A 25,215-nucleotide genomic window follows, 5' to 3' on the forward strand; every position below is an offset into this window, starting at 1 on the left:
CTAGTAGAAAGATTGAATGATAGAGAATGTGGATCTTCAGGTTGCATCTTGTAGATTCACTAAAACTTGTAAAGAATCAGATGTGTAAAATCGAAATCGAGTTTAGGGTGTAATAAGCATTGTGTATGATTTACACAATCTCCTGCTCTGATAGCAATTGATGGAACAATAAGAGTAGATCGATAGATTCTAAACTTGTATATGAATCAAAACAAAGAAAATAATGATCGAAGATGTGCTGATTGATTAAAAAGCACTACCTTAGAAGAGCTCGATAAAGAACTTCTACTGTAGAGGCAGCTTAGGGTAAGTATAATCGATACTAAACACGGTGCATGCATGCACTATAAATACTCAAACCCTAGCACATTAAAAACTTGGTGGACAGGCCCAACCCATTACAAAAGATGGACTAAACCAATACAATACAATATTGACACAACACAAACTATCCCAACACGGCCCATGTACAATAAAACTTAGCTAAAGTATTTGAGCTAAAACCTTTCGTTATGTTTGGGTTCGAGTTTTATATATAACTCTCTTTATAAATGAATAATATTTATTAATTATAGGTTTATAAAAATAAATCGAAGTATAGAATGTCGTAGGTCTAAAGAGTGAACCTAAGCGTTTGGTGTTGCAGGATAGGGTATACCTAATCCTAGTAGAGTAAGCCCTAGACTATAGTCGTGCTTTCCTAAGAAAGTACTAGTTCGCTATAGTCGTTAGCTCTGATACCAATCTGTCACACCCCGGCCGACGGCTCAAGCACCGAGGTTGCGACGTTGAAAATTGGATCATAGTTAACAATTATACATTGAACAATACAAGACTTCAATAAAATTACATGTCTTCATAGAATTTAAATACAAGGATTACATTTATTCAAACATCAAAAATGCAAGTTTACAAAACATGTTCAGCAAGGCATAATTTAACAAAAACAAAAAGGCTTGAACATGTGAGGTTTATCATCCTACTTCTATTTCCCTCAGAATACATGCAAGAATACATAGTTCTACATGTTTTAACTTTGTTTGTATAGTTTAAAAGAGGATTTTTGTATAAAAGTCAACCGTTATCAGATTGTACAAAAATGTTACTTTTATAATTCATAGTGGAAAACAACAATGAGAAGTGTCATCCTAACCTAAGTGTAAATGTACTTGTAATCCCATACAAGTATGGATGTTGATTTACTTATGAAATATAAGTTGAAGTCAACATGATTTCGTATTGTATACTCTAAAGTTTTTATTTCATTTAAATAAAAGCTACACTTAATCCTGATCTGAGAGTAAATGTTTATAAAACGTAGAATGTTTAACCGAATAGTTTGTGCAAAAACATAGTCAACAATGTTACCGATATGCATTGTGTGAGACCTAATACTTGTAATATGATACAAGTATTCATGTTAATATACTTATAATGATTAAGTAAAATTAGCATATTTTGTGAAGTGAAATATTATGTTTTTATTTTATATAAATAAACACTAACAATCTGTTTAATGATTTACACATGAAACCTTATACTACATACAATCTTATCCTATTTTTATTAGAATTTTGTATCTGGGATTTATGTGAAACAATAACCTAGCTATACGGCTTGATCCTGCCTCCGTGAAGCACGATAATAGGTTGGTGCTTGTTGTCCTAATGACACTTCATCAACGTCGTGAATAAAATTAATATAAAACAAGAAGTTGTCGTCCGTTTTGTCTCGTCAAACGATCGTTCTAACTAGCAACCACAGACGGGGGTGTCAACCCGTATAGATCTATACACACACTATTCTCTCACAAAGGAAAAATAATTATTACATAGGACTTCACTACGTTGGAATTTTTAGTTTGATGAATGAGAAACTTCCACAAAAATCCCATGTTTTAGCTACAGTTCTACAATAGTCTTTGTTCGGAAACTTGTTTAAAAATCAATATTGTTTCCTACAAAAATCTTGATAGCACCCCTGGCTGTAAGTGATTTTGACCCAAACCGTTTGTGATTATATATATACAGATACTTTATGACGAATTTTGTAATACACATATTATTCATTGTAACGACACTTTTATGTCTCCCTATACGAGTTTAAACAGCAGGTAACCTGTAAGTGCCTTTACACGAGTTTAAACAACACGTCGGCTGTAAGTGACCTTACACGAGTTTAAACAACATGTCAGCTGTAAGTGTCTAGAAAGTTTTATTTACGTTACATGTAATACAAACCAGTTTCCTATACAAATTTTGACAGCACCCCGGCTGTAAACGACCATTACCAACACATTTCCAATCGTTTATACCATAAGACTTTTAACATGTTCATTTTATGAACAACTAGTTATAATTAACACCTTTATGTCCCTAAAGTGTGTGAATTAAACAATATTATAAGTTGTGTTTCTCTTATTGTAGCATCCCAAAAATACAGGCAAAAAATTTCATTTTTAAATACGTTATTATAAAACCGACAGTATAATAAAACATCCATAATACTATGGCATGCCAAAACCAAAGTAGAAATAATCCCAAAGATCTCATGTGTGGAAAACCATAGTGTGATGCGCTGCGATCGAGCCGACTCCTTTCCTTTAAAATCGAAGTACTTGAAACCAAAACTGAAAACCGTAAGCAGGAAGCTTAGTGAGTTCCCCCATCATACCACATACCATACAATCACATAGCATACATACTGCCAGGCAATTCTGGGGTGCTCGACCTACCCGGTCCGTCCATTCTGGGGTGCCGACCTACCCGTGTCAAGCTATTCTGGGGTGCTAACCTACCCTTCGGTCCTAACAACCGAAGTCCAGGGACTATTTCACCCCCTACTACTACTACCACGCATATCATAACATAATCATATTGTCAGACCTATCTGGGGTGCCCGATCTACCCTTCGGTCCTTACGACCAAGATACGAGGACTATTTCACCTCCTACTACTACCACATAATATCATAGCATAAACATATTTTCAGACATATCTGGGGTGCCCGACCTACCCTTCGGTCCTAACAACCGAACTTGGGGACTATTCCCCTCCTACTACCACTCTCACATATAACATATCATGCTAGCACATAAACATATCAGGTAGTAGCAAACCTAGATGAATATCACAAAGACAATCATCTAACATACAACTCCTAGTAGTAGGCCGACATTGAGGCCGTAGACCCACCGCTACTGGAAGGTAACTCGCCTCACACTGTTGAAGTCCCGCAGACCCAACCCCAGCTGTTGGATGACAGGTTCCCGAACTGTCCACATCAAAACAACACCCAATTAATAATTGGGTTCCAACTCATAATCATAAATCCATGCTTGGGGTAAAAGACTACTCTACCCCTAACTTGGCTTGATTCAAGCCCAAGGCCCGATCTAAAGGCCCAAAAGGCCAACTATGGCTCAAAGGCCAACACATGGCCCAATTTTCCAAATTGGGCCCAAAACTTTACATGGTCTCATTGTAAAGCCCAACCAAAAGTCCAGTCCAACATTTGGCATTCTAATGGCCCAATATCAGATAACCATTAAGTCCCAAACTATGGCCCATCTATGGAAAATTGGGCCCAAACCTTCATATGTGCCTTACCCTAAAGCCCATCTAATTATTTTAGTCCATTGATTGTTCTTGGATGGCCCATTATTGGCCCAATCACCAAAGCCCAATAGGAAGGCCCAACTTAAGGCCCAAGTGAAATTAGGGTTTCAGATAAAATGATGATTAGGGTTAAGTGTCCCTACTTAACCAATTAAGGACTTAATCCATTAAGTCCCACATGGCCTTAGGTTAATTGCAAATGGTTATTAAATACTACTTTAAGTTCATTAAATAATTCTGATGCGGTCCCGATAAGTCCCAAATTAGGGTTTCATGGCATTAGGGTTTTCCAAACCCTAATTAGGGTTTCTAACCCATATTAGCCCAATAGGTCCAATAGCTAGGTCCTTTGACCAATTAGGGTTCATTAGGCCCATTATGATTTCACTAGGCCCATTAGGGTTTCATTGGGCCCACTAGGGTTTTAGTCCCTCTGTCCAAACATCCAAACAAGTCACAAACCAAACAAGTCACACCGCCACCCGACACGGCGGCCGGTGGTGACAGGAGGCGGCAGCCACGACCTAACGGTGGTGGTTTTGACTTCTTTCCATTATTCCATTTTTTGTTACAATTTACAATGCCAATCTTCAAAATAAGCACACACACTAATGCTAAATACATGCACACACACTGCCACTCAAATGGTGGCCGATGGTGGCACACGACAGCAGAAAAGGTATAAACGGCGGCAACCACCATAGTTGGCTGCCATGGTGGTGCACTTGCTTTCCGGCGACACAACCATTCCATACACACACACAATGGACATAAAATGATATGAATTCTTCCGAGCGCATACATGTATGAAATCCACAGCCAAGCTGAGGCTGCCACATGCCAGAGTACTTGATAGAGCGAAGCAACCACAAGGCAGCAACGACAACAAGCCACAACGACAGCAGCGGCGGGCGACGGGTCGTGACTGTGGTCTAGCGCCGAAATGACAGAGGAGAAGGGATGAAGCAAATAACATCAGCAGCAACTATGAATGAGGGCATCCGCTCGGTCTTCACAGGAGACACAAGGGCCACCGACGTCGTTGGGGGATGCGGCGTCCAGCGGTGGCTTCGTCTTCTTCACAAAGGCGGTGCAGCGGCGACTCCGGTCGTTCAAGACCCTTTCATCAACAGCGACAGAACTCCGTCCTCGGTCTTCGACGGTCCTTCTTCGGCTGTTCTTGACTTCACCGGCTGCGGGTTATGGCAGCTGACCTTGACTAGGTGGAGGCGGCTGAGGAGGATTGTGAGATAGTGGCGGCTGAAAAAACATAGCTAGGGTTAGGGTTTGTTTCATTTTATATATAGACGCTGCATGAAGGGAGGTGACGGGTGTAACCGTGTTCCATCAAACTTATGTTCATTTTAACAATATCGGCCCCTCCCCACTAGATCTTTCCCAATTTAAACCCAAATCTTACTTTTTAGCCCCTACCTCCATAAAATCTTCTCACTTTAGTCCAATACTTACCATTCAGCCCTTAGCTTCCAACATTTTTACAAAATAAGTCCATTAATTACCAAACGTACCCTGACTTCTGAAATCCTTTTCAAATTAAATCCAGAAATTACACTTTTAACCCCCAACTTCTAAAATTGTAACAATTAACCCTCGAGACCAACACCTTGCTATATCATTATGGATTTTAGGGCTATTATACATTCATTAATTTATTTATTTATTTATTAAATAAACGGGGTGTTACGACTCTCCCCCACTTAAATTAGATTTCGTCCTCGAAATCATTCCTTACCATTCCTCACACGCCCAACCACTCTAGTAACAAGCTCACCATCCTGGGCACACCCTAGCCATCCTAGGGTAGCCGTGACCAATCTTTGCAAAGCCCTAAAATCTGCAGGTGTACGAATTCCTCGCAAAAAGATCACATCTACTCCGTCTGAAATTTGTTGTCTCGAGATGGTCTGAATCCCTATCAGACCATTCGTACTGAATCATTATCGTTGGATCCATTCTGCTTGTCTCTCAACTGACTACTCAACTTCTGATAACTCGAGGTTTCCACTGGAAAATAGAATCACAACCCTAATTATCCTTGCAGACCACTTATACTTAGCTAAGGCTCAGATACTCCCGCTGTGAGTGACTTGTCACTTCCCGGTCAACCAGCTATTTCGTTCGTACTTGCAATCTAAAACACAAATACTAATACTGCCCAAACGTTGAAACTGCCCGAAGCAGTATCTTGCCACATGGCCGCTTTCCAAGATCTATCGAGGCCTTCCTAGTCCCAATTTATTCGTCAGTCATCTGAAATACCGGGTCCCGGCCCGATTGTAGAGCCAAAAAGGCCTACACGCAGTCGCTCTACGTGACTTCTGAACGAGGTCCTTCTCTGGAACTAGTTGCCACTAGTTATCATGTCACTGTGGCTTTAACAAACCTCCTGATCTAACTGTTCGGTTCCATACTCCGAGTCCGGATGTTACCAAATCCAAGGCTAAAATTGATTGCTACCTCACCAATGATAGCCTTATATCACAAACGACTTTAAGTAGTCCATTGCTTCCTTGATCTCGTAACTGTAGTGGCTCTCTTACAATCTCGTCACTGGCTCAACCAGATCTAATCCGTCTGGGTAATTCCGAATCCAATCCGTGAATTTCCATATCCTCACTGCTACACCCGAACTGGTGGGTACTATTGTTCCTTTTGCGTCCTAACAACGCTCTCAACCTATCTACCAACCTAGTGAATGCTACAGCTACACTCGCAGATTTACAACACTCTATCACGATCAGGCTGCTAGTGAATGCTACGGCTACACGCGCAGACTTACAACACTCTAATACTATCTGACTGCTAGTGAATGCTACGGCTACACCCGCAGACTTACAACACTCAAACACTATCTGGCTGCTAGTGAGTGCTTATACTACACCCGCAGACTTACAACACTCTAACACTCTCTGGCTGCTAGTGAATGTTACGGCTACACCCGCAGACTTACAACACTTTCCCTACTACCTGATCGCTAGTGAATGCTACGGCTACCCCCGTAGTCTTACAACACTTTCCAAATTGGGTCGAACATGAACTCGACCTAACACTCAACCGAACTTGAGTCCTAACTGAAGCTCTAATCTGGTTCCCAAAACCTGCTGTCCGAGAGTCTCGAAGGCTGTCTGCTGCTCAGGCCCCCAACGAAAGGCCACCGACTTCTTGTTCAGTCGAGTCAAAGGAACCGCAATCTTGGAGAAGTCCCGTATAAATCTCCGGTAATAACCCTCTAGACCCAGGAAACTCCGAATCTCAGATGGAGACCTCGGAATCTCCCACTGCATCACGACCACTATCTTGGCCGGATCGACCAGAATACCCTTCTGGTTGACAAGGTGCCCAAGAGATTGCACCTCGCGCAACCAGAAATCACATTTGGAGAACTTTACAAAAAGTCAATCCCCCACTTAGATTCGACTAAGTCTTCACGGCACACGAGAATTGAAGTATTCCCAGTCCTTCTCGCTTTCTAATATTCCACTGATGACAACCTGTGCTTACAAATTATAGTGATTAATCACCAGTGAAACCTTGAGATCGCCCATCCTCAGAAATCTTGATGTGTACTCTGGAAATCTGGTCCAGTCTGACACCTCAATCCATCTCCCATGCTGTCAATTGAAGGCCTCAATCTTCACTCTGGCTGACGAATCCTCGTTCCCACTTCCAATATTGCAGTACCACCGAACTCTAACCGAACACAGCCCATGTGAAATTACAATTATCTTAAACATCCAATGACCGAACACTTATGCATATAACACCCGCAACTAACATCAGCATCTTTATGCTACCAGTCCTTTCCTTGCAACAGCAGTGCCTTGAACTTCAAAGTTCTTCCATACGCAAATGTCGACCGTATACGAACAAATGATAGAGCCATTGAACTCTGACTTCACTGGGGAACCATCCCACTAATTCTCGACCAAGGATCTTCCAAATAATAGTCCTGCACAGATCTCGACAAAGATCCAGAATGATAACGGTACACGCGGAACCCACTCCACAAGATACGTCTCTTGGTGTGTTCATCAAGGAATTTTCGGCATGCAGGATGGCATATATGATCCTTGATAACCCAAACACTGGCAGAAGACCGACCCGAGATCTGACTTATCCAAACTCACTCACAATTCCAAAGCAATATGTATTACCAACATCCTCCTAATAGCAGTAGAATATGACATACCCGTAACATCTGGAGGAATACTGCTCACCTTCAACTGTCATGATCAACCCTGCCACACTTGTAGCAGCCTAAACCCTTGGAGTGACAAACTCACTAGTGCACTTTCCCATACATGCTGCACTGACTCCGGCCCTGCTGGCCTCTCACCCGATGATCAGAAGTCCGAAGTCTCCTCCCGGGACCCCCTACTCTACGCACCTGGCACGACCCTCTCTTCCCAGGGTGCTCCAAATCGATCTCGCTTTTGCAACTCTTGGAAATCATATCCTTCAGGGTCTGACACCCTGTCACACTCACTAGCTCACTTGCCAATGGCTAAGTTGCAACAACTGGAACATCCTCTGTCCCCAAACCGAGTCACAAACTCCTTCTCGAAGTTTCTCTGATATTCCAAGACTCTCACTGATTCGAGTATGGATCTTGTTCTTTGAGTAATACGGGACCAATACTACCTTCCACACCTATCCATACTTTCCTCAGCAATCCTCCCGAATCCTCCAAGTCACTTCCTCAAACTGGTACACCCAAGTCTCACTGAGCCTCACTACTAACCCACTGAAACATATCCTAGGTTTTCCTAGGTTACCGAACTCACCCAGTCCTCAGCTGCTGAAAGATTCCCAGTAATGTCAACTAGATACCTTATGAATATAGCCACATGCAACAGAGATCAGATAATCCTTCGAGTAAGAGACCCATCCCTAGAACGGTTGGACTCAGACAAGAGCTGCGCAATAGGGTCAAGTCGATCACTCTGAGATTATCCGGCCTATGTCCCATGTGACTTAGCATATTCACTTAGTAGCTAACTCACATCACAAAGAGTCCCACAAAGCACAAAGCAAACAACATTCTGACAATGGAAAATCTAACCATCATAATCCAGTCAAACCATTCTATCCTCTAATCAGGAATCTGTACATGCAATTCAAAGGCTCATACAATCAGGCATAACCTAAACAGGCTATCCTATCACTGACTGATCAATACTAGCATGCAAGTCTACAAGCACATACAATAGGCATATAAGGCATCCTCCTAGATCCTCAGTCCTAATCTGGCATGCAGTTCTCATAACCATATCATATCATGTATGGGTATCTTGGGGAAAACTTACTTGAGCTCGGCTGATTACACGCATCACACACTTTGTTCTTTTCAAAGTTTTGTTCTCTTTTCAAATTCTTTTCAAACTTCTTTTTATAAAAGGGTTTTTACTTTTGAAAATTTTCATACCAAGTCCTTAGTTTGAGTTTAGACACAACCGGGAGTGTGCCCGAATCCCTCAAACCAAGGCTCTGATACCAACTTGTAACATCCCAAAAATGCAGGCCAAAAATTTCATTTTTAAATACGTTATTATAAAACCGACAGTATAATAAAACATCCATAATACCATGGCATGCCAACACCAAAGTAGAAATAATCAAAACATGTTATCATAAAACAATATCAGACTATAATCCCAAAGATCTCATGTGCGGAAAACCATAGTGTGATGCGCTGCGATCGAGTCGGCTCCTTTCCTTTAAAATCGAAGTACCTGAAACCAAAACTGAAAACCGTAAGCACGAAGCTTAGTGAGTTCCCCCATCATACCACATACCATACAATCACATAGCATACATACTGCCAGGCAATTCTTGGGTGCCCGACCTACCCGGTCCGGCCATTCTGGGGTGCCGACCTACCCATGTCAAGCCATTCTGTGGTACTGACCTACCCATGTCAAGACATTTTGGGGTGCTAACCTACCCTTCAGTCCTAACAACCTAACTCTGGGACTATTTCACCCCCTACTACTACCATCACACATATCATAACATAATCATATTGTCAGGCATATCTGGGGTCCCCGACCTACCCTTCGGTCCTTACGACCGAGATAGGAGGACTATTTCACCTCCTACTACTACCACATAATATCATAGCATAAACATATTGTCAGACATATCTGGGGTGCCCGACCTACCCTTCGGTCCTAACAACCGAACTTGGGGACTATTCCCCTCCTACTACCACTATCATATACAACATATCATGCTCGCACATAAATGTATCAGGTAGTAGCAAACCTAGATGAATATCACAAAGACAACCATCTAACATACAACTCCTAATAGTGGGTCGGCATTGTGGCCGTAGACCCACCGCTACTGGAAGGTAACTCACCTCACACTGCTGAAGTCCCGCAGACCCAACCTCAGCTGCTGGATGAGAGGTTCCCGAACTGTACACATCAAAACAACACCCAATTAATAATTGGATTCCAACTCATAATAATAAATCCATGCTTGGGGTAACAGACTACTCTACCCCTAACTTGGCTAGATTCAAGCCCAAGGCCCGATCCAAAGGCCCAAAAGTCCAACTATGGCTCAAAGCCCAACACATAGCCCAATTTTCCAAATTGGGCCCAAACCTTTACATGGTCTCGTTCTAAAGCCCAACCAAAAGTCCAGTCCAACATTTGACATTCTAATGGCCCAATATCAGATAACCATTAAGGCCTAAACTATGGCCCATCTATGGCCCAATTTTCCAAATTAGGCCCAAACCTTCATATGGGCCTTACCCTAAAGCCCATCTAATTATTTTAGTCCATTGATTGTTTTTGGATGGCCCATTATTGGCCCAATCACCAAAGCCTAATAGGAAGGCCCAACTTAAGGCCCAAGTGAAATTAGGGCTTCACATAAAATGATGATTAGGGTTAAGTGTCCCTACTTAACCCATTAAGGACTTAATCCATTAAGTCCCACATGGCCTTAGGTTAATTGCAAATGGTTATTAATTACTACTTTAAGTTCATTAAATAATTATGATGCGGTCCCGATAAGTCCCAAATTAGGGTTTCATGGCATTAGGGTTATCCAAACCCTAATTAGGGTTTCCAACCCATATTAGCCCAATAGGCCCAATAGCTAGGTCCTTTGGCCAATTTGGGTTCATTAGCCCCATTTTGATTTCACGAGGCCCATTAGGGTTTCATTGGGCCCAGTAGGGTTTTAGTCCCTCTATCCAAACATCCAAACGAGTCACAAACCAAACAAGGCACACCGCCACCCGACATGGCGGCCGGTGGCGACAGGAAGCGGCAGCCACCACCTCACAGTGGTGGTTTTGACTTCTTTCCATTATTCCATTTTTTTGTTACAATTTACAATGCCAATCTTCAAAATAAACACACACACAAATGCTAAATACACACACAACCACTATAATGGTGGCCGTTGGTGGCACACGGCGGCAGAAAAGGTATAAACGGCGGCAACCACCATGGTTGGCTGCCATGGTGGTGCACTTGCTTTCTGGCGACACAACCATTCCATACACACACAATGGACATAAAATGATATGAATTCTTCCGAGCGCATACATGTGTGAGACCTATAGCCAAGCTGAGGTTGCCACACGCCGGAGTACTTGACAGAGCGAAGCAACCGCAAGGCACTAACGGTGGCAATGAGCCACAACGACAGCAGCGGCGGGCGGCGGGTCGTGACTTTGGTCTAGCGCCGAAATGACAGAGGAGAAGGGATGAAGAAAATAACATCAGTAGAAGCTACGAATGAGGGCATCCGCTCGGTCTTCACTGGCGACACAAGGGCCACCGACGTCGCTGGGAGATGCGGCGTCCGACGGTGGCTTCGTCTTCTTCACAGAGGCGGTGCAGCGGCAACTCCGGTCGTTCAAGACCCTTTCATCAACGGTGACAGCACTCCGTCCTCCTTCTTCGACGGTCATTCTTCAGTTGTTCATGACTTCACCAGCTGCGGGTTATGGCGGCCGACCTTGACTAGGTGGCGGCGGTTGAGGAGGATTGTGAGATAGTGGCGGCTGAAAAACGTAGCTAGGGTTAGGGTTTGTTTCATTTTATATATAGAGGCTGCATGAGGGGAGGGGTGATGGGTGTAACCGTGTTCTATCAAACTTATGTCCATTTTAACAATATCGGCCCCTCCCCACTAGATATTTTCCAATTTAAACCCAAATCTTACCTTTTAGCCCCTATCTCCATAAAATCTTCTCACTTTAGTCCAATACTTACCATTCAGCCCTTAGCTTCCAACATTTTTACAAAATAAGTCCATTAATTACCAAACGTACCCTGACTTCTGAAATCCTTTTCAAATTAAATCCAGAACTTACACTTTTAACCCTCAACTTCTAAAAATGTAACAATCAACCCTCGAGACCAACACCTTGCTATATCATTACGGATTTTAGGGCTATTATTCATTAATTAATTTATTAATTAATTTATTAAATAAACAGGGTGTTACACTTATCTACAACAAGTCTTTATGCATGTATTTGAAAGACAAAACAACAAAATTAATCTAGAATGTCGATTTTATCCCTGTTTTAGAAAATTCTAGAAATATCACCGTGATTCAGAATTAGGATCCGTAAACTCTCAAAGCTTAGAAATTGAGTATACTTTGTCCATGATTTTTTCTATGAATATATGTGAATCCTAACCAGGGTGAAAATGTCCATTTTCACAGACTGGTTCGAAATTTTATGAAATGATATGCAGTTTTGTAAAAATCATCATAAATTGTACAAACATCGTATGAACGTCCGAGTAGTCCCTGAAAAGTTATTAATCTGAGCTACTTGAATATTGTATAGTTTTAAAAACCATAAGGTTTAAGAAGGGAAAAACTGTTCTTGAACAAACCATAATTTTTCTGTAAAAAGATGAAACTTAAGCTGAGAAATGTTTAGAGAAATAACTTGTATTTTCAGTTAACCAAGCCTTTATTTCATCCAACTAGAAATAATTTAGCATGTATTCTCCCCCAAACCTTGTAAAACATAAAAGAGGGGTCGTAGAAACTCACTTATGTCACGTAACGTTATTCGGTTCGAGAAAGATTCATGAAGTTTCCTGTTCCAACGAAGCTTGAGATTTGAATGATTTTTGGGATGTCTTAACACATAAAGGCATACATTAACAATAATTTAGACTTTTATCAAGATTTAAATCACTTAAAACAATTATGTTTTATGATAAAAAGGAAAGGTGGAAATCATATAATCACCTAGTTTTTCTTGGATCCAAAGTGTGTTACCAAATAAGTGTTGAAACACCAGGATTCTAAGGAAGAAGATAAAGGTTTTCTTAGGTTTATTGACACTCGAAATCAGAACCTTATGGGGCTGTTTAGATCTTGAAATATGATAGTCAAATTGGAACTTTTTGTGGATTGTATAACACTCGAAAAACAACCATTGTTTTGGGTTATTGTTGTCACGAAAATCACAGCAAATAAGCAAGAAAAAGAGTAGTTTAGCTACTGTTTTAAGTACCCATTTTAATGCAGAAAATCAACTAACTTTCAGAGGTAATTTTAGGTGAAAATACCAAGAAAAAATGAAGGTGTAAGGGGCTAAAATGGTGGCTGAAAAACTGAAGGTAGCAGCCTTGTTTTTGGCCTTCGGTTTTGGTAGATCTCAAAGAAGAAGATTGGGGATGAAAATATGGATGTGTTTGAGAGAAAATATGAATAGAGAGGGAGTTCGAATGCTAGAAAAAGAGAAGGAAAGTGATGAGATATTGCAAGCACATGTTGAAGATATAAGGTAATCTAAATATGATCTTTCATTTGATATGGAAGTAATTTCTAGGATGGTGCATATGCTAGATATTTTGGTGAGGAAGATGAGAGATACGTAGAGATAGAGTAAAGAGTTAGGAAAATGATTTCAAGATAATCATATCTTGATAGATATTGGAGGATTTAGTGTGATCTGGTTTTGATATTATAAGGACATGATATTTCCTTTGATTTGCAAGTATCTCAATCTTAGGGAAATATCTCATAAACATGTGCATTTGTATACTTAGTGTTAGAGAGAGTTTACGAGAGAAAGAGATAAGGGAATGAGAGAACGATTGTTGTTAGATTTGATTTATACAACTAAAAACTTAGACATATATTCATGTATATGCAAGGAATTTGTACATTAAATACAAATAATATATGTATTTATGTATTTATAAGAATACATAATATATATGTTTGGGCATATATAAAATACACAACATATATACTTGGGTATTTATATTACGCATAACTTTTTCACGAAACCGGTTTAACGTTGGAATAAGATATTATGACCATGGGATAGTACGTTAGACATAATCCCCAGTTTAAAGACATTCTCAAGTTTTCTATTAAGACGTGCAACTTACCTCCACAAGTAATTAAAGATAATATAATTTCGATTGCTTAAACAAAATATAGATCAACGTATAATAGGTCCAACTTTACTAGGGTTCGTGGTTGTTGACTGGCGATTCTTGACTTGAATTTTTTTTACCAATTGATACAGTTTTCGAACAACTCGTTTGTATGATTTATTGTTTTAAAAATAAAAAAAAATACCTTGGATTTTTGGGACGTTACAAGTTGGTATCAGAGAGTTGGTTTGAGGTATTCGGGCATACTCTTGGGTATGTTTGAACTCAAACCGAGGAGTTGGTAATCTTTTGAAAGAAAATAAGTTTCTAAAAAGATTTTTTTATAAAGAAAATAAGTTTTTGAAAAGATTTTTATAAAGAAAAAGGGGGTGTGATGTATGCAATCAGTCGAGCTTAAGTAAGTGATTTCCAGAATACCTATGCATGTTGATATGATATATGATATGAATGTACACATGCTAGGATAAGCCTAGGGATACTTTTAGGAATTGCATGATAGATCGACTCGATATGTTATGCCTTGTAGCCTAGGAAGCATTGGATGCTATGATTGGGAATATGTATTGGTAACAGTAATTGCTAAGTGTATTCTTTAAAAATTGTATACGGTTAGGATCTTATATCCCTAAAATGACTGATTTGTCCTTATTTCATGTTCCTTTTCTGGATGTGGTCCTAGGGTAGAATCTTTTATTCGATAGTCTATTTAATCCTAGATTGTGTATAATTTGCATGCATTAGGAAACCGAAAGTGAGAGCAGAAGTTCCTTGCATGGTAGTAGCAAGTGAGTGTGGGATGCCCTTTGTTTGTTTTATGGCTTGGAGTGTTATTGCATGAATGCTGCTTACTTTGTGATTTGTGGAACTCTTAGTAATGTGAGTTAACTATTAAGTGAATATGTTAAGCCACATGTTGCAAAGGTTAAATAATCTCAGAGTGATGGATTTGAATCTATTGTGCAGCTCTTGTCTGAGTCCAACCGTTGTAAGGTTGATTCTTTTACTCAAAGGATTGTCTAAGCTTTGTTGCATGTGATTGTATTCATGAAGTGGTTAGCTGACATTATTAGAAGTTTTTCAGGAGCTGACGGCAGGGTGAGGTCGAAAATCTAGGAGAGCTGAGGAAGTGCTTTAGTTGGTTGGGTTGCGCTGTTTAGCAAGTACGTGGACTACCAATTTGAGAAGGTGACTTGGAGGATTCGGGATAACTCTTGACGAAGGTATAGGTAGGTTTGGAAGGTAGTAGTGAGCCCGTACTACTGAAAGCACAAGATCCATACTCGAATCGAGGGGAGTCATGGAGAATCTAGGAAGCCTGTGGGAAGAGGATTCTTTGATTATGTTCTGATTATTGTATGACTGCTTTTTAGTATGGTGATGAGCACTTGTGGAGGAGGTTCAGGCTCAGGTGTTGGCATTGAACCGATGGATGAGCAGACGCGGGACTTTATCTCGTCGGAGATCACCCACAACATTTTTGGAGCAGACTCTTGTGACCTTTGGTTCTGTCAAGGAAGGGAATTATAGAGATTTTGGATGAGCGCTTGGGCACGTTATGTACGGAGATATTGGCTATTATGGGAGGCTCTCACTCTTTCTTTCAGCAAGTTTTGTGTGTGTGGAGCTCCCGAGTTCTTTGGGGAGAAGGACCCCATTGCTAGTAGGAGGTGGTTAGCGGACATGGTGAGCGCTTTCTGATCGATCTTCTACCACGATGGGTCGAAGGATAGATTGTTTCTTGTCTTCTGAAAAACAAAACCTGAGATTTGTGGGAGGAGGTGGACTTTGCTTTGGGAGGCAATACCATTGATACTATTACTCAGGAGGAGTTTGTGAGCCGATTTAAGGCAGAGTTTGCACCAGCTATCGAGGTGCAGCAGTTGGCTAGGGAGTTTCAAGACCTTCGCCAGACGACTGAGACTATGGCAGAGACCACTACCAAGTTTAGGGAGAGGGATCTTTTGGTTTCATAGTATGCCACAGATGAGGATATGAAGAAGACAAGGTACCATTATACGTTGCAAGATGGTATGAGGGAGTTTGTCAGCTTTTCAGCTTTTCTTCTTTGGAGGGCGTCATAGCTAAATCCCGAGAGCGGGATTTGATTTGGAGCACCTAAGGAAGTGGAAACCAAATTGGGTGCAGACAGTTGGGGGTCCTGTGAAGTAACCCAAAACTTTTGATCAGCGAGTGAGAGGCCATTATGGCCAAGGTCAGTGCAGCACGTGCGAGAAGCAGCACGATGGAGTTTGTCGATTTAGGGGTTCAGGTGTTCAGGCTTCTATAAGTGTGTCAAACTTGGTCGGGTCAGAAGAGATTGTCCGTGGGGGACGAGTCCGTTATGTTTCCACTAGAACCAGGTGGACCACGAAAAGGCCAACTGTCTGATGTTGTGGGAGGGAGCAGTGTGTGTACCTGCTCAAGTTACTTTGAGGATCACTGATGGTCTCGAGGGAAAAGTGGATGTTCCCATGGTAAGGAGTTGAGCATTGTAGTCACGGGCTGAGGAGATCCGAGTTCCACCAGTTGACGTCACATACATTTTATTTGAGAATCTTCATACGCCAATTTGCATACCGAGAGTCATGCTTAGAAGTGTTGTAAGACTGTGGGGTGGCCATAGTATTCACTAGGTTGGTAGATAGTATTAGAGATGTTGTGAGCCTGTGGGAAGGCCACAACATTTGTGGGATCAAGGAAGGATGTGGGCGGTATGGGTTCGGTCGTGATGTAAGACTACAACTAGCCATGTAGCAATCATTTAGAGCAAAGTAAGTTTCATTGCACCAGTGTGATGATTGGTTATGATATCCCTGGTTGGAGCAGGAGGGCTGTTGAAGCCATATATACAAGTAGGTTAGGGTAGCTTTGTTGGATTAGGTGTCTAAGCCCATAACTATAATTAGTATATACTTGATCTGATAGTAGCATGGCCCTTTTGGGTTGCCTTCACCATAGCAACTTGACAGGATGACATTGGAGAGAGAGGTTAATAAATGATTTATTAATATATTATAAGAATAATATATTAAAGAGAAATCATATTATTTGATTAGTATTTAATCAGAAATTAATTTGGTATTAATTTTGGGATTCAAGGAACTGATTAAAAAATGTGAGGACTGATATTGCAGATCACTGATAGTTGCAATATTGGGCTGTTGGACTCCCTTGTAAGGGGTTGGACGAAATCTATAGGAGGCCCTATAGAAATCATCCAAGGCCTTCTAGAAGGTGGGTTCATGGAATGCTTGAGCCTAAGTCAGGAATTAGGGTTTCACCAGGAAACCCTAGCTTCCACAAGTATTTAAAGACCTATAGACCTCAAGAATTCGACCATTGCTTCCAAGAGAAACCTTAGCCGAAATTATTCCCTCTCTCTCTCTCACCATCCTTTGCTTTTGGTGTTTGTGATTCAATTAGAGGTGCAACACTTGGGGCACTCAAGCTTTCAAGAGTCAAGATCATCATTGGATTACTTATTATTACGAGATAACAAGAGAGGTAACAATCAAACCCTAGTTCCATATTGTTTGTCTGAAATTGTTTGCTAGTATTAAGGTTATTGCTTTGGAACTTCCATTTGTATGTATAACTAGAGAAAAACTTAGATCCAAAGCAATTAGGTTTGCATGAACACATAGGAATGTTGTTTTGCTCAAAATCCATCAGTTGTATCAGAGCCTAGGATGTTTTTCTGTTATATTTGATACAATAGTGATCTGTTCAAATCGAAATATCAAGCAGAACTGCAATCTGCCGGATGAACTCGACCAGTTCAAAGATGAACATGACGGGTTGGATGAACTCGAAGAGTCCATGCCCTGACTCGACGAGTTGACTCATCTGTAAGCAGATTTTTCGGATTTCAGGCCTTAATTAGATTAGGATAATTACCATAAATTGTTTTAACTGTTTAAAATTGATTTTTCTGGAAAGGTAATTGATATCCTCATCTAAATAAGAGATTTGGTCAATTTTTAAGATAATTATAATATTATGTGATTAATTAATTATTTAATATTTGATCAAGAAATTTTGAAAAGTTTCAAATTGCTCCTTTTAAGTTTTGGAATTTAAAATTTAATTAAAAGGTTAATTTTGAAATATTAAATTCTAAAGCCCTAGTATTTTAAAAGTTTAAAATACAACCCTTATACTATTATAATATTAAAGGGTTAATATATATATATATATATATATATATATATATATATATATATATATATATATATATATATATATATATATATATATATATATATATATATATATATATATATATATATATATATATAAGAAGAGTCAGTCTTACCGTTAGTAGGCCTCATTCACGAAGCTAGTCTATAAGGGGTGTTTAAGGAAGCGGTCTGTAAAATGACCGCCATTGGGTATCCACTCTTACCCACCGCACTCTTGACTAGTGGAGGGTCATTAGCCGAACGGGTAGGATAAGACATTAATTCCCTCATTAATAAGTATAATGATAAATATAAAGTTACTAAATGTTTTATAAATTCTCAATCTTAGTTAGTTTAGGAAAATGTGAAATTGGTGTTAATCCATGAAATTGCACATTACACCTTGCCAAGTCGTTACTGGAGCATGAATGGCTAACCGACACACTAATTTGGACTAGAAAGGGTGGCGATGGGTAGCTCGCAAATTACCATAGATCAATGGAACGTGTGTGGTTAACCGGCACATTGATTAGGTGGTAAATGACATCGAGAGTACCAAGCTAATTTGCATGGTTATTCACACCTTGTTTGTGATCCTCGGTATCCCAGTCACAAACTTGAAGGGCATAATCGAGATTAAACATGCCATTGAAAAGTTCAATGAATCTTAAAGAATCTAGGAATTCAATTTCATTTAAAACCTAATTCTTTTAATTTTGTTTTTCGTGGTGGAATTGGTAAATCGTCATTTGCCTACCTTCAAATAATTTACATTTGGATTACGACATCCCTCTTCCGAATTGTGAATTATTGTGTTGGCTCCTAGCCTTAATATTTCATTTTGGGTGTTATATTAAGGATTCCTTATCTAATCAAAACTTTGTCCTTCTTTTGCAGACGTCTACCTCGAACAACATTTCCGGTTCCTCCAAATACTCCAATTAATCATTCTTGCTCTTGAACATTTGTGCGAGTGTCACATTCGATGGTTCCAACTTTAATGATTAGATCTGCAACATTCAAATGTCCTTGCGCTACGAGGACAAAGAATATGTCCTCGACAAACTGTTAAAAGAGGTTGATGAATCCAAAGCTACTCCTGAAGAAATAGTTGAGTATGAGGCTCACTACAAGGATGCAACTAAGGTGTCCTATATTATGGTAGCCACCATGTCTCCTGAGCTACAACGCTTCTACAATGAGTACTGGCCCTACGAGATGTGCAAGGACTTGATGGAAATGTACCATCAAAGAGCGCGTCAAGAGAGGTACGAGATATCACCCCGTTCATCACCACCAAAATGAGGGATGCAGAGTCCATCACGAGCCACTTGTAAAGAATGCAAAGATATGTAGATCGTTTGCTCAAGTTGAATGTCAACTTTGACGAAGAGCTAGCTATTGACATAGTCACACACTCTTTGCCTCCTTGCTATGATCAGTTCAAGATGACTAATCACATGAGAAATGAGGAAGTCACTTTGTGCAAGCTCAAAATCCTTGCTATTAGACATTGAAAGGGAAAAAGAGGAAAGCTCCCTCGAAGAACTGGAAGGGAAAGTCTCATGATGGATCTTCTTCTAGTGGATCCAAAGCTAAAACCGGTTCTGCCCATACCTCCTCCGATCCAAAAGAAGCAGCATGCTTCTACTGCCACGAAAAGCGGCATTAGAAGAGAAGATGCCCTAATTACTTGCAGGACATCAAGGATGGGAAGATAAAGCCCTCCTTTGCACGTATTTATACTATTCTGTCTAATAACTTATCACATGCTAGTTCTTGGGTCCTTGATACAGGATGTGGTCATCACATTTAATCTGATTTGCAGGGGCTAAGAAGAAGTAGGGATGTGGAGCATGGGAAGATGAACCTGATAATGGGAAATAGGAAATCGTCTCTTGTAACCAAGATCGGCGTTTACTCTTTAGTTTTTAATGGTGGGTTAGGGTTAGATTTTAATGATTGTTGCTACTCGTCAGAAATGACGAGGAATATTATTTCCTTTCATGGTTTGTACAGACAAGGCTTTAGATTTTCGTTTAATAATGAAATTGGTTCTATTAATGCTTATTATAATGGTTTATTTTATTTTGAAGCATTGCCTTGTAATGGTGTATATGAAACTGTGATGGTTGTAGATAACTTAGGAAAGAATGTGTTGCATATTGATTCATCTAGTGATCTAGACAAGGCATGCTTGTGGCATTGTCGTCTTGGACATGTCAATAAGAAGTGCATTTCCCAACTCCAAAAGGATGGAGTGTTGGAGTCATCTGACCTAAATTCAGATGACACGTGCGAGTCTTGTTTGCTTGGAAAGATGACTAAATCACCTTTCACTGGTACTTGTGAAAGAGGTGAAGGATTGTTAGATCTCATACACATAGATGTGTCTGGGCCCTTCAGATCCACCACAAGGGATGCAAACCGCTTCTATGTGACATTTACTAATGATTATAGCAGATATGGATATATCTACTTAATCAAGCACAAGTCAGAAACCTTTGAAAAGTTCAAAGAGTTTAAGCAAGAAGTGGAGAATCAATTGGGCAGGAAGATAAAGATGCTCAGATCTGATAGAGGTGGTTAGTATCTTAGTATCGAGTTCCACGACTATCTTAAGGAATGTGGAATTGTTTCACATTAACGCCACCTAGGACACCACAACTTAATGGTTTTGTTGAGAGGCGTAATCGAACCTTGTTGGACATGGTTCGTTCCATGATAAGTCGAGGTTCACTACCAATATCATTCTAGGGGTATTCCTTAGATACTGCCACCCATATCGTTAATCTAGTCCAAACCAAGAAGGTTACCAAAACACCTCACGAGATGTGGATAGGGAAGGTTCCCTCGTTGGCACATATAAAGGTTTGGGGTTGTGAAGCTTTCGTAAGATGAGAGACTCACAACAAGCTTGAACCTTGATGTGAGCGGTGTATTTACATCAGTTACCCACATAAATCCTCTGGATATCTTTTCTACAGACCTAGTGATAACGAGGTCTTCGTAGCAAGGATAAGAGTTTTTCACGAGAGGGAACTCATATGCCAAGAGGATATTGGGAGGACAATTGATCTTGAAGAGATTCAAGAATCAAGCGGTGAATAAACCTCAAACTCTAGCGATCAACCTGAGGAAGAGATTAATGTTGAACCCATTGACGAGTCATTGCCTCTTAGACGTTCCACTCGAGTTAGAATGGCACCAGTGTTTTATGGTTTTCATATTACTATGGATGGTGATACATTTATCAGTGATAGTACCCTGGTAAATTTGGATGAGCCTTGTAACTACAAGGAAGCCATGGCAGGCCCTGAGTTTGCCAAATGAAAAGAGGCAATGGACAGCGAGATCCAGTCCATGTATGAAAATCAAGTTTGGAACTTGGTTGACAATGTACCAGGTCGTAAGACAGTTGGGTGCAAGTGGATCTTCAAGAAGAAGAAGACCGACATGGATGGCAAGGTGCATACATTCAAGGCACGACTGGTTGTGAAGGGCTTTACTCAAACCCCAAGGGTTGACTATGATGAGACCTTCTCACCAGTGGCCAAGATCAAGTCTATTAGGGTTATGTTAGCCATCGTTGCGTTTCATGATTATGAAATCTGGCAGATGGATGTCAAAACCGCTTTCCTTAATGGGAAGGTAGCTGAAGATGTTTACATGTGTCAGCCAGAAGGTTTTGTGGATGATAAATACCCCAATAGAGTGCGCAAGCTTGAGAAATTCATTTATGGATTGAAGCAAGCGACTCGCAGATGGAATCTTTTCTTCGATTAGGAAGTCAAAGAGTTTGGTTTCTCTAGGAGTGAGGATGACTCATGTGTATATGTCAAAGCTAGTGGGAGTATAGTTAGCTTTCTAGTATTGTATGTCGATGAAATACTTCTTATACGAAACGATGTTCCAACCTTGCAGGAGGTTAAGACCTGGCTTGGGAAGTGTTTCCTTATGAAGGATCTAGGGAAAGCTTCCTGTATTCTAGGGATAAGGATCTTGAGAAATAGGTGTAAGAGACTAATAGGACTTAGTCAGAGTACTTACTTGGACAAGGTGCTGAAACGCTTTAGCAAGGAAAATTCCAAGAAAGGGGAGTTACCTATCTAGAACAATACCAAACTGAGTAAGACTCAAAGTCCGAGTACCGATGCAGAGAGAGCGAGAATGATTCCAATGCCATATGCTTCCGCTGTTAGTTCGATCATATACGCTATGACATGTACTCGCCCTGATGTGGCTTTTGCACTGAGCATGGTTAATCGATATCAAGGGAACCCTGGTAGAGCTCACTAGACAATAGTTAAGAACATTCTTAAGTATCTGCGAAGGAGTAAGGAATGGATCCTAGTACTTGGTGGAAGTGATGACTTGAGAGTGACAGGTTATAGTGACGCCAACTTTCAGACCGACAGAGATAACTTCCGCTCTCATTCGTGTTGGGTGTTTACCCTTAATGGACGAGAAGCGACTTGGAAAAGTTCCAAGCAGGAGACTGTGGTTGATTCAACGTGCGAATCAGAGTACAAAGTTGCGAGTGAAGCGTTGAAGGAGGCTATATGGTTGAAGAACTTCATTGGAGACCTTGGAGTTGTGCCAGCCATAAAGGATCCCATGGAGATTTTCTGTGATAATGAAGGAGCGGTTGCCTTAACCAAGGAACCAAGGGTCATACCAGATCCCTACATGTCGACAGAAAATATCACTTCATCAGACATCATGTAGAAGAAGAACTCCTTGTGGTCATGAGGGTATCGTCATAAGAGAATCCTGCGGATCCCCTCACAAAGGGTCTAAGTAGGATTAAGCACGTTCAGCATGCGAGGAGCATTGTCCTGAAGGACGATATTAGTTTTAGTGATTAGATAGATATTTATAAATTTGTAATAGATAAATGTAATTGACATTTGACGATTAAATAATGGAGATTTATTTATGAGTAATGTTGACTATATTTTGTCAATTGGTTACTATTGTTTCACTTTTGCATGTTTTAATTCCTGGATAATAGGATTGTTCAAATTATCCACAGTCAATCATACTTTGGAAGTACGTAATGAGGCAATAATGTCACGAATTGGTTGTAGATTGTCTAAGTGCATTGACATAGCAAAGGTTTGCTGCAACGTTCATGAGTACTCCTGAAATAGGATTTGAGTATTAGATTAAACCCATGCTCATTTAAATCACTTCATGGAATTTATCACGAGTGATTGTGAGACGATAATATCGTATAATCTTTAAACCAAGATATATGAGTTTTTGTTTACGAGTTGGTTGTGCATTGATAATGCATAAACGCATTAGTAACTTGATGTTATAAAACGTGTTGTTGTGCATGATTTGATGAGTAAATAGTACAAGCATATAAGTCAAAGTTTATCTGTTCCTATTTCCGTAACGGGAAAAGCGATATCTTGGGCCCCTCGATGATTTTGTGTTGACTTATGTGTCGGGCCCGGTCAGGACTAAATTGAGGTGTTCATTTAAATTCCTTGTCAAACAAATCAGAAATCGGGAAACATAATGTTGGACATTGAGAATGAGTATGTTCCATGTCTTTGTCCACACGATATCGTGTAGAACGGAGGATTATATGATCCCTTATCTAAGGACGCGTCATTGACTAGGTCAAAGTTCGACAGCGGCTTTTGAAAGCAACGATTGCTAATCAGATTCTGAAGTCATACTTGCAATTTTAGTTATTATACTTATCCAAGTAGGAGACTGTTGGATTAGGTGTTTAAGCCCATAACTATAATTAGTATATACTTGATAGGATAGTAGCATGGCCCTTTTGGGTTGCCTTCACCATAGCAACTTGACAGGATGACATTGGAGAGAGAGGTTAATAAATGATTTATTAATATATTATAAGAATAATATATTAAAGAGAAATCACATTATTTAATTAGTATTTAATCATAAATTAATTTGGTATTGATTTTGGAATTAAAGTAACCGATTAAAAGTGTGAGGACTGAAATTGCAGATCACTGATAGTTGCAATATTTCATTGCTGGACTCACTTGTAAAGGGTTGGATGAAATCTATAGGAGGCCCCCTAGAAATCGTCCAAGGCCTTCTAGAAGGTGGGTTCATGGACTGCTTGGAGCCTAAGTCAAGAATTAGGGTTTCACCTGGAAACCTTGCAGCCACAAGTATTTAAAGACCCCTAGACCTCAAGAATTCGACCACTACTTCCAAGAGAAACCCTTGCCGAAATTATGCCCTCTCTCTCTCTCTCACTCATCCCTTGCTTTTGGTGTTTGTGATTCCATTAGAGGTGCACCACTTGGGGCACTCAATCTTTGGAGAGTCAAGATCATCATTGGATTACTTGTTATTACGAGATAATAAGATAGGTAACAATCAAACCCTAGTTTCATATTGTTTAGTATTAGGGTTATTGCTTTGGAACTTATATTTGTATGTTTAACTAGAGAAAAACTATAACATCCCCAATTTCAAGACCGAAAATTTCATTTTAGTATAACGATTCATAAAACATTTTAGAGAAAACATCATGAAGTTACTTCATATCATCAAATCGATGGATCATAATTCTCAAAAAGCATGTCAAAATAAAATAATAATGTCAGAGTACAATCCCAAGAACATCATAGTGCGGAAGATAGTTGTGTGATGCGCTGCTACCGTGCCGGCTCCTTTCCTTTCGAAGAACAAGGACCTGAAACAAAAACTGTAAACCGTAAGCACAAAGCTTAGTGAGTTCCCCATCATACCTCATACTATATAAAAAACATATTGTCGGGCAATTCTGGGGTGCCCAACTGTCACACCCCCGGACCAGACGGCGGAAACGTCCGGAGGCGGGTGACTACATTGTGCAGTATCATAACAATTGAATATAAATGAAACAGAGCAATCCAAACATCATACATTGAGATAACAAACTTACATTGTTTACATATTGTATTTGTCTTTCGAGTTACACAAAAGAGACATAAGAAGAAAATTCCAAACTAC

Source organism: Lactuca virosa, chromosome 5 (genome assembly GCF_052849685.1).
Source record: "Lactuca virosa cultivar CGN04683 chromosome 5, Lactuca_virosa_CGN04683_v6, whole genome shotgun sequence".
Lineage (NCBI taxonomy): Eukaryota > Viridiplantae > Streptophyta > Magnoliopsida > Asterales > Asteraceae > Lactuca > Lactuca virosa.